Source organism: Miniopterus natalensis, chromosome 9, assembly GCF_054644295.1.
Source record: "Miniopterus natalensis isolate mMinNat1 chromosome 9, mMinNat1.hap1, whole genome shotgun sequence".
In the NCBI taxonomy this organism is placed as follows: Eukaryota; Metazoa; Chordata; class Mammalia; order Chiroptera; family Miniopteridae; genus Miniopterus; species Miniopterus natalensis.
In genome coordinates this window covers 41,640,477-41,653,873 of record NC_142089.1, presented here as the reverse complement: position 1 = coordinate 41,653,873, position 13,397 = coordinate 41,640,477, and the positions used below count along the sequence as shown (strand labels likewise).

Below are 13,397 nucleotides of genomic sequence, written 5' to 3'. Positions count from 1 at the left end.
CAAAATCTCTCCGGGGCCCCAGGGCCCTTTAAATTTTACTGTGACTGTTTTCTTAAGAAATTCCTGGAGCGGAGCCTAACTTCGGTGTAGGGGGTTGGCGGCGCGCACGTTCGCGGCCCAGGGGACTGCTGGCATCGGGGCTGGCGAGGAGTTCGCACGCGAAGGAAACTTCCGAGGAGTCCGGGCGGCCCCCTGGAAGGTCATCAAGCGGGGTCTCCAAGAGACTTTCAACTCCAGGGCGTCCGTGAATCCGGAAAGGGAAAAATGGGAACGGCCAAGGCGGACAGACGCTCGCGGAGTTTCACAGCTCCCAACCTTGCCCCCCTGCCAGCCGGGACGCGCCTGGGGCTCGGCGGTCGGACCCGGGAACAGCCAGGGAGCCTGGGACGGACGGAGGGAGGGCTCGGGCCGCAGGAAGGAGTGCGGGCCGCCGCCGCCCCCGCCCCGCCCGTCGGGCTGTCCGCCCCGCCTACCTCGAGCGAGGCGGAGCCGACGCGGGAGCCGCGGGAGGAGGAGGAGGAGGAGGAGGAGGAGGAGGCGGAGGAGAGGTCGGAGCCGTCTCCAGGAGCCCTTAGAGACCGAGTCCCCAGCGGCGGCGGCGGCGGCGGGGCTGCGCACCCGCGGACCAGTGAGCGCCGAGCGCGGACGCAGGTGGTGAGTCGGGTCCCAGCCAGGACGGGGGCGCAGCGCGGGGCGGCGGCCGGCCAGTTCGGGGGCCGCCTCCGAGTTCCCGGTGCTGGGAAGCGAGATGGAGGGAGGGAACGGAGGAAGGAAGGAAGGAGGGAAGAGTGTCCCGGAGGGCGGGGACTGGTCGGGGCACTGGGCGCCAGAGAAGGGGTTGGGGGAGGGAGGGCTAGGGACGCCGGAGCCGGCGACCGACGGCGCGCTCGCCTAGACGGGCGGCTGCCGGAGGGCATGGAAAGCGGGGGGACCTTCGGGGCTAGGGCTGGGGAGGCGGCTCCTAGGATGGGGGCCGGAGCCGGGGGAAAGGTCTCCCCGCTCTCTCGCTCGCTCGCTTCCTCGCCCGCCCGGGGCTGTGCGCCCCGCGCCCCGTTGGGGCTGTGAGGCTCCGGTGACCCAGCCCCGGCTGTGCGGTGGTGCGGGGTTTGGGAGGAGGGCCGGCCTCTGGGGGCGACCCGGCGCCACGCCCCTCTTCCCTACTTTCTTCCGCTCTTTCTTGGGACTAGCCCGCTGGTGCGCAGCCCGGGAACCCGCTGGGCGCGGAGGGTCTAGCGGGGAGGTGGCGGGTCGCAGAGGGGAGGACCCAGAGCACACATCCCCCGAGCCACCCCCGAGCAAGTAGTGACCCGGAGACCCGTATTTGCAGGTGACAGATACTATGGGGAAGTCAAGGCTCAGATGTGTATCTTGCGGGATTTAAAAAAAAAAAAAAAAGTATTGTCCAGACACTTACTGCGTGGATCAGGGTGACTTCCTTTTTTATTTTATTATTTTTAAACATTTTAACTAGGGCATATACATTAAAGCTAATTTTCAAACGCTGTAGCTGAAGTCTCCCGACACTCGCTCGTCCCTCGCCTTACGTTCGCGTCTTGTAAACTTAAACCATTCATAACTTTCGGAAAGGAACTCTGGATTCTGGTTAAATCACGGCCGTGGAGTGAAACTTTGGACGACTGGAAATGTGAGAGAAGGAATTGATGAGGCCTGTCACCGTGTGGTCGGTCCCCCCGCCCGGGCGTGGTTGTATGTATACAAACAAGTGCACGGAGAAGGAAATGGACAAAAACCGGAGAGAAGGGAGGTCCCCTGTGCCCACGTGTCAGGGCGCGTTTAATGGCTGCTCCGAGTGGAAACAGCCGGGAATTTATTAGACCCTGTGGAGTTGGAGAAACTTCACATGATCGGCTTCCTTCCCATCAGTTATCCCCCCACCCCCACCCCCGTTGTCTTTGCGGACGCTGTTTATATTTCCTGGGGCTGTGGAAGCTCGGTCTGAATAGACTGTCTATAATGAATCTTTTGGGTGTTGTCAGAGTCGGGTCTGTATCCGCGTGTTGTCTGCTTGGAAAGCGGAGTTTGCGGTGGTGGTGCGAGCGCCCGTCGCTGCTGCACCGTTGCGGGTGCGCTCAGCTCGCGGGTGGACGTCGCCGGATGGCGGCCCTCACCTAGGAGAGCCGGGGAGGCAGGCGGGTGGCTGTTACTGTTGCCAAAACAATCACATTCAAGTAAGGAGCTGTTTGTTATGTTCAGGCAAAATTGTATGTATTAGCCGGTCCTTTTTCCAATAAACAAACATGATTCACACACCACATAATTTTTAAAAGCCATCAAAGGTTTTATAGAGGCTAAAGTGATAAAAGGACTTTCTGATCAAATGTTCAGTCCCTTTGAGTTCCCTAACAGTTAACTGGCACCATAAAACCTTGGTTGAGGTCCAAAAAAATGCTGAACGGTCTAAGAACTGCGACTTTAAACCTTATAAAAAAATGCAGGCGTGGTGTGTTTTTTTTGGTGGGTTTTTTTTTTTTTTTGCAGTTGTTATTTTTACTGTGTTTAGCCCAGGTAATACACTAGGTATTGAACCCCGACAGCATTTAAATTTGTGTAGAAATACGTAAATATGTGAATCTGTTTCACAGGAGACTGAGAAGATTAATATTATAAAAATGTTCTGTGTAGCGAGCTCCAGGCTCATTTGCAAGACTAGCTCTCTAACAGTGTGATTTGCAGTGTTGGGCTTGTGTTGTTGTCACTTGTTGAAGGACATGGGTGGTTTGTCAGGTTGTGACAGCTAAGAGCTTGGTAGTGAAAACACTTGAGGAAATGGTTAGTTAGTAGGGTTTTTGTGTGCATGTTTTTTGTTGAAAACCTCTCTCTGGGAGAAAAAAAAAATTCACGGGGGGATAAATGGTGATAGAAGGAGACTTGACTTGGGCGGTGAACACACAATACAAGATACAGGTGATGTATTATAGAATTCTGCACCTGAAACCTATACAGTTTTATTAACCAATGTCACCCCAATAAACTCAGTTAAAAAAAAATTCACATTTAGAATTATGTCATTTATTGTGTTGGATTTGTAATTGGGTGTGTTGTTTTGTTTTCTTTTTTAATTTTATATGTCAGCTTAAGCTTAATCTAGGGCGGTAGACTGTGGGAATCAAATACAATTTTTCCGAGGCCTGGTTTGGAAGAGGAGCAGTTTAACAGTGGTTTGTGGTGTGGGTTTTGGTGTTATGCAGACAGACCTGGATGGGAATATTAGTTATTTAACCCTTTTCAGTCTGATTTGTAGAATGGGGATGATAGCAGTCTCTATTTCTAGGATTTTTATGAAAGTATATGAAACAATCTTTGGAAAACACTTTGCACACAGTTAATGTTCAAAATTATTAGATATTTTACAGATCTAGCTGACTCTGGCAGCAGGCTCTTGGATAAATTACGAGATGGCAGCTAGAACCTTTGGGAAACGCTGGATAGTGCAATTTTAAATTCCAAAGAAGGTACCTGGTTTTATAGATAGATGTAAAATATTTGTGTACATATGTGTGTCATGTTTCTACCACAGTGATATGAATAATTATGACTAATGGATTAAGTTTTAATATGCTTTTAGTGTTGAAGTTACAGATGTATAATATTTTTTAGAACTAGGCAGTCAGAAACATTTCATTAATCATATTTAAATTTAAAGGGAATTTATGTTTCAAATAGTTCTGTTTATTAGCCCTGTGTAGGAAATTAAACCAGGAACAGAAGTATTTATCTTTAACCAAGTATGACTTTTAATTAAAGTATGAAGAAATGTGACCCAAGGGTATCCAGTTATTTACTTTCTCATGTACCGATGTCCAGTGCCAATAGATAAGCCATGAGTAGTGTTTAGGGCTGATTGGGAGTGTTTAGTAAACGTTTTGTAAAAGCATTATGACTGATTATAAACTTTTGTGGGAATGCATGTTCAGTTAATTCAGGAAATCTACTCATCATTGAATCATTTGCAAAATTTTTTAAAATTTTGAAAAACAAACCCTTTTAAGTGCCTGTTGTTTTTTCTTAATGCACATTGGGTGCATAGGATTGGACTGATTGGAATCATAGCTCATGCCACACATGACTTCTCATTTTACTAAATGTTCCACAGGGACACAGAGATGGTGCTTTGTAATATTTTTAAATAACTGTAAAGGGTATCGTGTTGTTATGAATCATTTCTTGCCTATCACATTATACTCTGAAGCAGCGGAGGACTTGACTGAATAAATTATTGATTCTTTTTACTCCTAGAACATCATAGCTTAGTGATGGATTCCTGGCTTATGCTTCTAAGTGTGTAGAATGTGGGCAAGTTACTTAATATCTCTGTGCTTCAATGAGGTGTTGTGAGGAATACATGAGTTAATCTGTCTAAAGCATTTAGAACAATGCCTGACACATTTTCTATGTTCAATAAATATTAATGTTAAATTATTACTTACTGAAATTTTCTCTTTCTAAATATTATGTAATGAGCATGTATTATTTTTGTAACAAGAAAACAACTATACAAAATTTCAGTGTTTCCCAAAATTCTAAAAAAGCTCAGTAATTTAAAAAATCCCTCTAAACAATGTTTATGAAGTAAGAGAATATAATTAAAGCAATTGTTATTGCATTGTGTGTTTTTTTAAGATTTTTTAGAGAGAGATGAAGGGAGAAGGAGAGAGAGAAGCATTGATTGACTGCCTCCTGCATGCCCCCTACCTGGGATCTAGCCTCCAACCCTGGCATGTACCCTGACCAGGAATGGAACCAGTAACCTGTTGCTGTATGGGGATGACACCGAATTGCCTAGGCCCCATGGGCCAGGGCATCATTGCACTTTTAAATGTGAAAAGGATTACAATATTAGTTTTTTCAACAAGTTGTAATTCTCCTAGATCTCTATCTTATTTTCCTTATTAGAAGCTTAAAAGTAGTCTATGAAGTCCATGTTACACTAGGTAAAGTAGGGGAAGGGTACTGTGCACAGTTACAGTGCATTATTACAGTTACAATCAGGTTTTAAAAATATATGCATAGAAAAGAAAGTCTAGAAGAAAATTCAGACAAATGGATGGTGGGACTATGGTGTTTTCCCCTTTCCTCCCCCCATTTTCCCCAGTGAGCATGAATATATAATATAAAATAATCTATATGTATAACAGTTACTCAGTAAAAATTCTGGTGTTTTACAACATATAGCAGGGTTTTGCTGCTGAAAAAACAGCAGCCCACAAAGCAAGTAAATGTCAAAACTTTGATAGTGAGAATTGTTTAGCAGTAAAAGAGAGGCTCTTTCAGAAGTTTGCAGGTTTATCTTTGTACGAGATGTTTGAAATTAGGGTCTGCATACAGACCCAGTCAACCAACCTTGACGTATGGAAGCTGTCACTTCCCAGATCTTGGCCCTGCATTGACGAGCTGCATGCACACAGCACCTTCAGCGTGTCAGATGCCTGCGAGACAGTCACGAGGAAGACATAAGTGCACTTAATTTAACAGGAAAGCTCGATAGATAAAAAATACTTCCGGCAGAATTGTGTGACTCCATTTATGGAGCTGTTCTGTGTGCTGGGCCCAGGTGTAAGCCCTTTATATACATGGTCTTGCTCAGTCTTCTCAACAGCCCAGATGAGGAAGCTGAGGCTCCCTCAGTGGCCAGAACAGAAGTCGACCCAGAGTTGTTCTAACTCCACGTTCATTCACTAAGCCCTGTGCCAAGAGCTGAAGTGGAGGTGCATCCAGCTCCCTTTAGGGGTGAGATGGCCCACCTGAGAATTATCATTGCCTTTCATTGGTCTCATCCTTCAGTTGTAGAAGTTGAAACTTCCAAAGCTGCCTCAGAGACTCAGCAGGTCTGAAGTGATCTGTAAAATCAGCCTCTGCCATTCCGGGACTCCCAAAGAGGGCTTGGGAGTACAGATGAAGGAACTGGCCTGCTAAGGCCTAACCGAGAGCCAGCTATACCAACAGGCCCTGTCCTCACCACTTTTCCTCTCAGGAATGAAAGAATAGTGAGCAGGTGGCTTGGATCCCGGGCAGAGGGTGGAGGTGATTTGACTGAAGGTTACTTCTAGCTGAATTATTCCACTTATTGCCGAGCCTCTTGAAAATCATTTCTACTGTCACTTAAATGTTTGGTTTATCATGTCAGGCTTTATTGGGTATCGTAAAAGTGCTTAGCTGTGAGTGTCTGGTTGCCATCCTCTGACAAGGAGGTTTTTTGTCTTTTAATGGGTCTGCATTTCAGAGGATTACTGTATAATAAAAGCCAAGGTGTTGCAGACTCTTAAGACTTGATACTTTCAATTCTGCTGGAGAATTAATAGCTAAGAGAAGAATTTCTTCTAGGTCTGCCTTAGTGAATCAATTGCTAAGAATCTTTTTCAATTTTTCACATTGATTGATTGTAAGCAAGTGACTTTGGGGCCAGAGGGACAGGAGGCCTTACATCTCCTCTGCTTTCTTATGGAATAGACTGCCGTTCCCCTTGCAGTCAGTGTCACATAATTCACATGGATCCCATTTGGTTGACTCAGGAGAGACGTAATTTTTGGTCTAACCTGGGTTGGCGTCATCACAAATGCTCACTGGCGTGGGTTCCGAATCAGCTGTCCTCTCTGCACTTGCATTCTGTTTATAGAGAGTTGCCTTTATTCCAAATGGCTGTGTGCAAACCAACGTGAACCCTTTAGGGGTGGAATCTTAACTTTACCAATATAGAATAATCAAGCTTTTATTTAGCTGCAGGTTACCAGCCAAGATGTCCCTGAGCACTGGCCATTAAACCCTCAGCCCCCACTGGGACCCTTTGACTAAGACCGCAAGCTTGTGATGACCTCAGATTTTGTCTGCTTTTCGGGGAGAAATTACTGCAGAGGAACAACACAGTTTTCCTGTCAACATAAGCTAAATAAATCTAAGGATGGAAAGAGGAATCAAAATCCAAAAGTTGCTTGGGCTTTATTGAGACTCAGTGAGGACTTCATTAATATAAAATCATCACACCAGTTTAGTCAACCAGAATCTCGGGCAAACTGGGAAAGTGTTAAGCTGGAAGACGTGTTGCCTATCCTGTACCTAGGCTACCGAAACCTTTGAGGGGTTGCCTCTCTCTAACTTGCACAAAGGCAAGATGTGGCCAGCAGTCCTCTGCCTCTCACCGTCCCTCCAGCCACAGTAACCCTCTAACTGCCATGAGCCAGCAGAGTCTGGCTCATTGTAGGTGCTTAATAAATGCCAGTGGAATGAAGGAATAAAACCATATTCTCTGCAGTGTGTGCCAGCCAAGTGCATGAGCCACTGTTGGGTTTTTTTAATCAAAAAAGTAAAATTGATTGTATTGTCTGGGAAATGACCTTCAGTGGTTCATGTTCCCTGTGACAGGCTTCTCCCTCTTCAGTTCATCATTTCCTAAGGGGCAGGTAAGGACTAGCTCTTGGGGTGGTGTTGATGTTGCTTACTGTTAGTCAAATACCAACAACATGCTTAGTATTGTCTGATACATACCAGGATCCCCACACCTCTTTTGTAGTCCACCTGATGAAGGGAATGAAGTGCTCACTCCTGGGAATGTGCACAGGGGTTCATGTTATTTATTGACCAGTAGTGGGCCCTCCCCTTGGGGACAGGATGCAAAGGACAAGTGGCTTCAGGAGCCTTTGGAACTTACCTCTGAGCACTTCTTGTGTAAAAAGACTTTTCTGGTTTAGGGGGTAAGAAGGGGGGAGCCTTATTGCTAAAGTTACCAAAATCTAAGAAAGGAAGTTGTGTGTGTGCATGTGTGTGTGTCCGTGTCCGTGACCGTCCCCAGTGCCAGCTGGCGCTTCTTGTATGCCTTCTCTTTTAAGTTGATCCTTTATAAAGCCTACTCTCAGAATTAACTTCCCTTTCCTGGCTCCTCTCCGGGGAGGCAATCTGCACTGCAGGTAGGATCAGCCATGTTTAGTGGATCAAACTGCTAAGGCAGTGATTATGAGGATAAAGGCCTGGGTTTGTATTTAGGACCTTGGTCTTCTGCTGTTTCATGCAGAGGCTGCACCTTATGGGAAAAGCCCACAAGCACAGAAAGGTGACTGCCTTTCACATTTAATCTGGTTAAATGCAGCTTTCTTCAGGCAAACTCTGATTCCCAAAACAGAACTAGCAGGAGATGACATTTCCTAACAGGGATTCCCTACAGAATTTTTTAGGTAGCAAATGTACCTGTTGCATTTACAGTATGATTTGATTTTACCAAATTCCAGGAGTCTCAACTTTTCAGGAATATTTCTCTGTTGAATTAAGCAGAATATTTCGGCATATACTTTGCCCTCTTTTGTTTAACATAAATATTTGGTGAGCACAGTGCTTCAGCCATTACTGTCCAAATCCAGAAAGCAAATAAACGCCTCTGGCCTGCTTCCTGGGAGGCGACCCTAGTGCCTCCCATTCACCCTCAGGTCTCTGACTTCCTTCTGGCTGTAATAAATGTCAGGGGGCCAAGGGACACCCACACCCAGCAGGTGACATAAAGCAGGGCAGAGGTCAACTCCCCATGTTCACTCTGCTCACCTCCTGAACTCTGGACCGAGCTTTCTCTGATTTACTGATGTTAACTTGAGAACTAACCCGCTTCCACCCAGGTTTCCGAGACCCCTGAGCTAAACTTCGCCAAGCTTGTTCTTCACACTCATATGAGCCCGGCCGGGCGTGGCTCAGCGGTTGAGCGTCGACCTAGGATCCAGGCGATCAGGGTTCGATTCCTGGTCAGGGCACATGCCCGGGTTGCGGGCTCGATCAATGACCCTCTCATCATTGATGTTTCTATCTCTCTCTCTCCCTCTCCCTTCCTCTCTCTGAAATCAATAAAGATATATTTAAAAAATAAAACAAAAACAAAAAAACACAATCATATGAAACATGGCTTATGCAACCTCTTCATTTTTTAAAATAGACAATATATTTATCTGGGTCCCCCAAAACCTTACAGCCCTATAAAAAGGTACACACCGAGAAATCTTGCTCCCATCCCATCCAAGCCTTTCCCACACACTCTACAGGTAGCAACTTGCAAATACAACCAAATACGAATATATATTTTTATTCTTCCTCTTTTCACAAAAGGTAGCCTATTATATATAGTCTTCTGTGCCTTGCTTTTTAAAATGAGCGGAATGTCCTGGAGATCTAAGCATACAGAGATCTCTCTCACAACTTCTCTTTCTTTCTTTCTCTGTTTCTCTTAGAATAATAGTTTTCCATTGTGTGGATGTACCGTAGTTTATTTGGCCAACCCCTATTACTGGACCTTTGGAGTATTTCCAGTCTTTTGCTATTATAAACTGCGCTGCAACAAATAAAGGTGTAATAAGTCATCTTGCTCTTGTGCAGGTGTACCGAAAAGCCAGATTCCCGGACGCGGGCTGCTGAATCACAGGGCCCACTAATTGCCCTCTGGAAGGGCTGACTCATTCTGCCCTCTCACAGGCAGTGTACTGGATGGTCTGTTTCCCCACAGCCCCACCAGCAAGAAGTGTGTCATCTCATTTTATTTTTCCTAATCTGGTTAGGAGGAAATGGTAACTTTGGGTCATTAAAATTTTTCAAATGATGAGTGAGGTGGAGGTTGGGGGCCATTTGTCCATCTTTCCCTGTGCGCTGTCCATGCCTATTGATCCTCCTGTGGGCATTTATTGACCTTTTTTTCCTGAAGCAAGCCTCTTGCCTACACTGCTGTCAAAATCTCTTAAATACTGACCTAAGAATGTGATGGCTCTTTTGGGCCTAAGGGTAGAAGTTGGCTGCCAGATTGTCAGTGCAAAATTGAGAGAAGTGGAAAGTAGGGTTTTATGCCAATTGCTAATGTCTGACTTATAAATAGTTTTCAGCTAATGGTATTATTAAACTGGGGCTTCTCCAAAACCATTATGAGGATGATCTTCTAGTCTAGAATTTCTCCCTCTCAAACATAAACAAGAGAGAGATAGAGAATATATAAACTCCAATGGCATTTTCTGCAAAATCTTTTCAGAAATTTAGAGTTTTCCATTTATATGCATCTCCCGAAAGGTTATACACGCCACGTTTTTAATCTGCTGAATCGGGCTCCTGTTCTCCCTTTGATCTCACCATCAGAGAGCTGTTTACTCCATTTCCAAGGTGAAAGAGAAGAGAAAGTAAAAGTACAATATAAGCGGACAGCCAGAGTTCAGGATTTGATGACGGATGTGGAGTTGGAGTTGCGCACAATTATTTTTCTTTTTGTGGTGCTTTCAGTCAGCTTTTGGGATGCTAGTGTGATGTAAATTAATTTTCCTCTTTTAAAAATGAAATCCATAAAGAGAGAAATTACAGGTTAGACTGGTTTTTTTGGTTTGCGTTTAGAAATTCACATATAAAGGTAGCTGACATCTCCATCAAAAAGAAACAAACAAAAACCAAGAAAACCTCACAACGGTAACAAAACTCTCCTCGGAGTTCCTACATTTAGTGGCAGCTCACGAACACTCCTGAAAGGATGATATGATCTTCTAGGCTCAGCGCTCTCTTGTTAGCTCCTGAATATGCAGGTTATGATTTTGGTGAAGGTTGCTTTTCAGCTCTTCGGATGCTTATTTTTTTCCTCCCAGTGCTTCTCTTTCTCTGTCACTGTAGTGTTACTCTCCTCCACTATAGTGTCAGCTCCATAAGGACAGGCTTGTGGTCTGTTATTCTGTCCCCCGTATCTAGAATGTTACCTAGCACCTTGAGGTGCTCCGTTGATAGTGGATGGATGAATGCTACCGTGGGTACCTTCCATGCCGTATTTTTTGTTTTTTTTAACTGCTGAGTTGGGGTCCTGGCTAGGTCTTAGTGGTCAGTGTTTTAAAGATCCCGTGTCAGAAGTGGACCTGATTGGGGCGGGGGGAGGGGTGCGTGTGTTATGGTATCCTGTTAACCATTCCTTGGCCTGTCGGCAGGATTCTCCAGCCCTTATGTGCTCTCTGACAGTGTGCGTGATGGTCTAGAGCTCAGGCTTGCGGCTCCAATCACCTGGGCTACTCACCTGACCTCTCAGATGACTTGCCCATTTTCAGAATAGAGATAATAACACTATATTTCAACAACCCTAAGATGCCATCAATTATGAGATGTGCCATTATTCTATGTGCCACAAAGAAAGAAAAATTGCCCATTCAACTATAAGCCACATCAACCCTCAGATTATTAGTTTTCGATGGTTGCCGTAATGGATTAACACAAATTTAGCAGCTTAAAACAATACACATGTATTATCTCACAGTTCTATAGGTCAAAAGTCAGCATGGGCTTGGCTGGTTTTTCTACTCTGGGTTTTGCACATCCGAAATCTCACTGGGAAGCTTTGGGAAGAATCCATTTGCAGGCTCATTTAGGTTGTTGGTAGAATCCATTTCCCTGCTTTTTGGGACTGAGGTCTGCCTCTTTGCTGGTGGCTGGCTGTCAGCCTGAGGCCACCCTCTGCTCTTAGAAACCACCTCTGGTCCTTGCATTTGGACCCTACCTCTCACAGCCAGCAGTAGAATGACAACTCCTTCGAGTGCCTGGAATCTCTCTGAGGTGCCCTTCTGCTCTATTTCTCTGTCTCCAGCCAGAGAAAGTTCTCTCTTGTAAAAGGCTCATTTGATTCAATTGTGCCCACCTGGATAATCCAGGCTACTCTCCCTGTATTAAGAACTGTAACCTTAATTGCACCTGTGAAGTACCTTTTGCCATGTTACAGAACATATTCACAGGTTCCAGGAATTAGAACATAGACACCTTTCTTGCGGGGGGGGGGGGTGGGGGTCATTCTGCCTGTCCCAGAGAATCGTCCCATTATCAGGGATATTAAAATGTGAACAGAATATGCTTCTTAGAATTGACAAAATACTATCTTTTTCTTTGATTTAGGAGTAGAGGAGCTACTAATGTATATAAAGCATTCAGCCTGTTTATAGTGAGTGCCCAGGTGTTAACTATTGTTACTGTAATTAATGTTATCGTAGTGCTCACAGAGTACCCATCACCTGTTTCAGTTGAAGTTATTCTCACAGTTAAATGCATTTGGCAAACACCATGAGAAAATAGTGTGCCAGCAGCTCATTTGATGACATGACAGTGATGATGATAGTTACTCCTTGAGTGACAGACAACTACTTACCAGGTGCTAGGAGCTTCCAGTACATTCCTCTTACCTTGCAGCAGCCCTGAGGAAGCAGGTTCAGAGAGGTGGTATATTGCTTCACAGCAGGTGGTGAGTGGTGGCAGCATCTTGCTTTTAGTCCAGGTCTGTCTAACTCTGCAGCCAGTGGTCTTCGTGGCGCAGTGTTGCCTGTCCCACGGTTCCTGTGAAAAGCGCAAGAGGAAGAGGTGTCCATCAGATGGAGGGGGTGGCCCCTGGAAGGGAAAGGCACATAGGGAGCAGACATTGCTCTGTAAAGTCTCTTTCTTGAACTCAGATATTTCTTTGCTAAAAGTTGTTTAGCTCATTGAATACTAAGGGCCTGTCCCATCATCCTTTTTTCAGTTTTTAATAAGCACAAATAATCTTTTTTCATTTAAAAAGTATTTATCAGTTACCTACTCTGTGGGGACATAGTTATGAGCAATATTGTGATATTTTGATTTATAATAGGAAATGTGTGTGTGTGTATGTCTGTGTGAGAGAGAGATCTTCCTCCCTTTCCTGGCACTGAGCTGCTGAAAACCTTGGAATTTCTTAAGTGACAAGATAAAGATATCTTTTTCATGTTAATGAGGTGACTTTTGGACTGTACCTAAGGATGGGGGCTGTTTGCCAGGAAAACCAACCACGTGATTAGAAGGTTAAAACTTTCAGTCCCACTCTTCAGACTCCCTGGGGGGGGGGGGGGGGGCTGGAGTTTGAATCAATCACCAATGGCTAATGATTTAATCCATCATGCCTATGTAATGAAGCCTCCGTAAAAACCCAAAAGAACAAGGTTCTGAAAGCTTCTAGGTTGGTGAACAGGTGGAGACAAGGGGAGGGTGGTGGTCTGGAGAGGGCATCGAAGCTCAGCGCCCTTTCTCCATACACTGCCCTATACATCTTTTCCATCTAGATGTTCATCTGTATCCTTTAATATCCTTTGTAATAAATCGGTAATCTAGTGAGTAAACAGGTTTTCTGAGTTCTGTGGGCCATTCTAGCAAATTAATCAAACACAAGGAGGGGGTCATGGGAACCTCTGATCTATAGCTAGTGGGTGAGAAGCACAGGTGATAGTTTGTGACTAGTGTCTGAAGTTCGGGGGTGGGGGAGAAGGTCTTGTAGGACTTAGCCCCTTGCCCTGTGGAATCTGATAATATCTTCAGGTAGATAATGTCAGAATTGAGTTCAATTTTAGAACACCCAGCTGGTGTCAAGAATTGTTTTCCTTCCTCAATGAGAATCAGGATTGGTG

General features: G+C 45.2%; 1 protein-coding gene across 1 annotated transcript in view; it reads left to right on the top strand.

The window, feature by feature from the left end:
* Positions 1–586: 586 nt before the first annotated feature.
* GNG12 (G protein subunit gamma 12) overlaps positions 587–13,397 on the top strand; it is a 114,638-nt gene continuing 101,827 nt past the window's right edge. The window contains exon 1 of the mRNA XM_087820509.1: positions 587–654. The gene's annotated coding sequence lies outside the window, so the exon portion shown is untranslated. The remainder of the gene's footprint in view (positions 655–13,397) is intronic.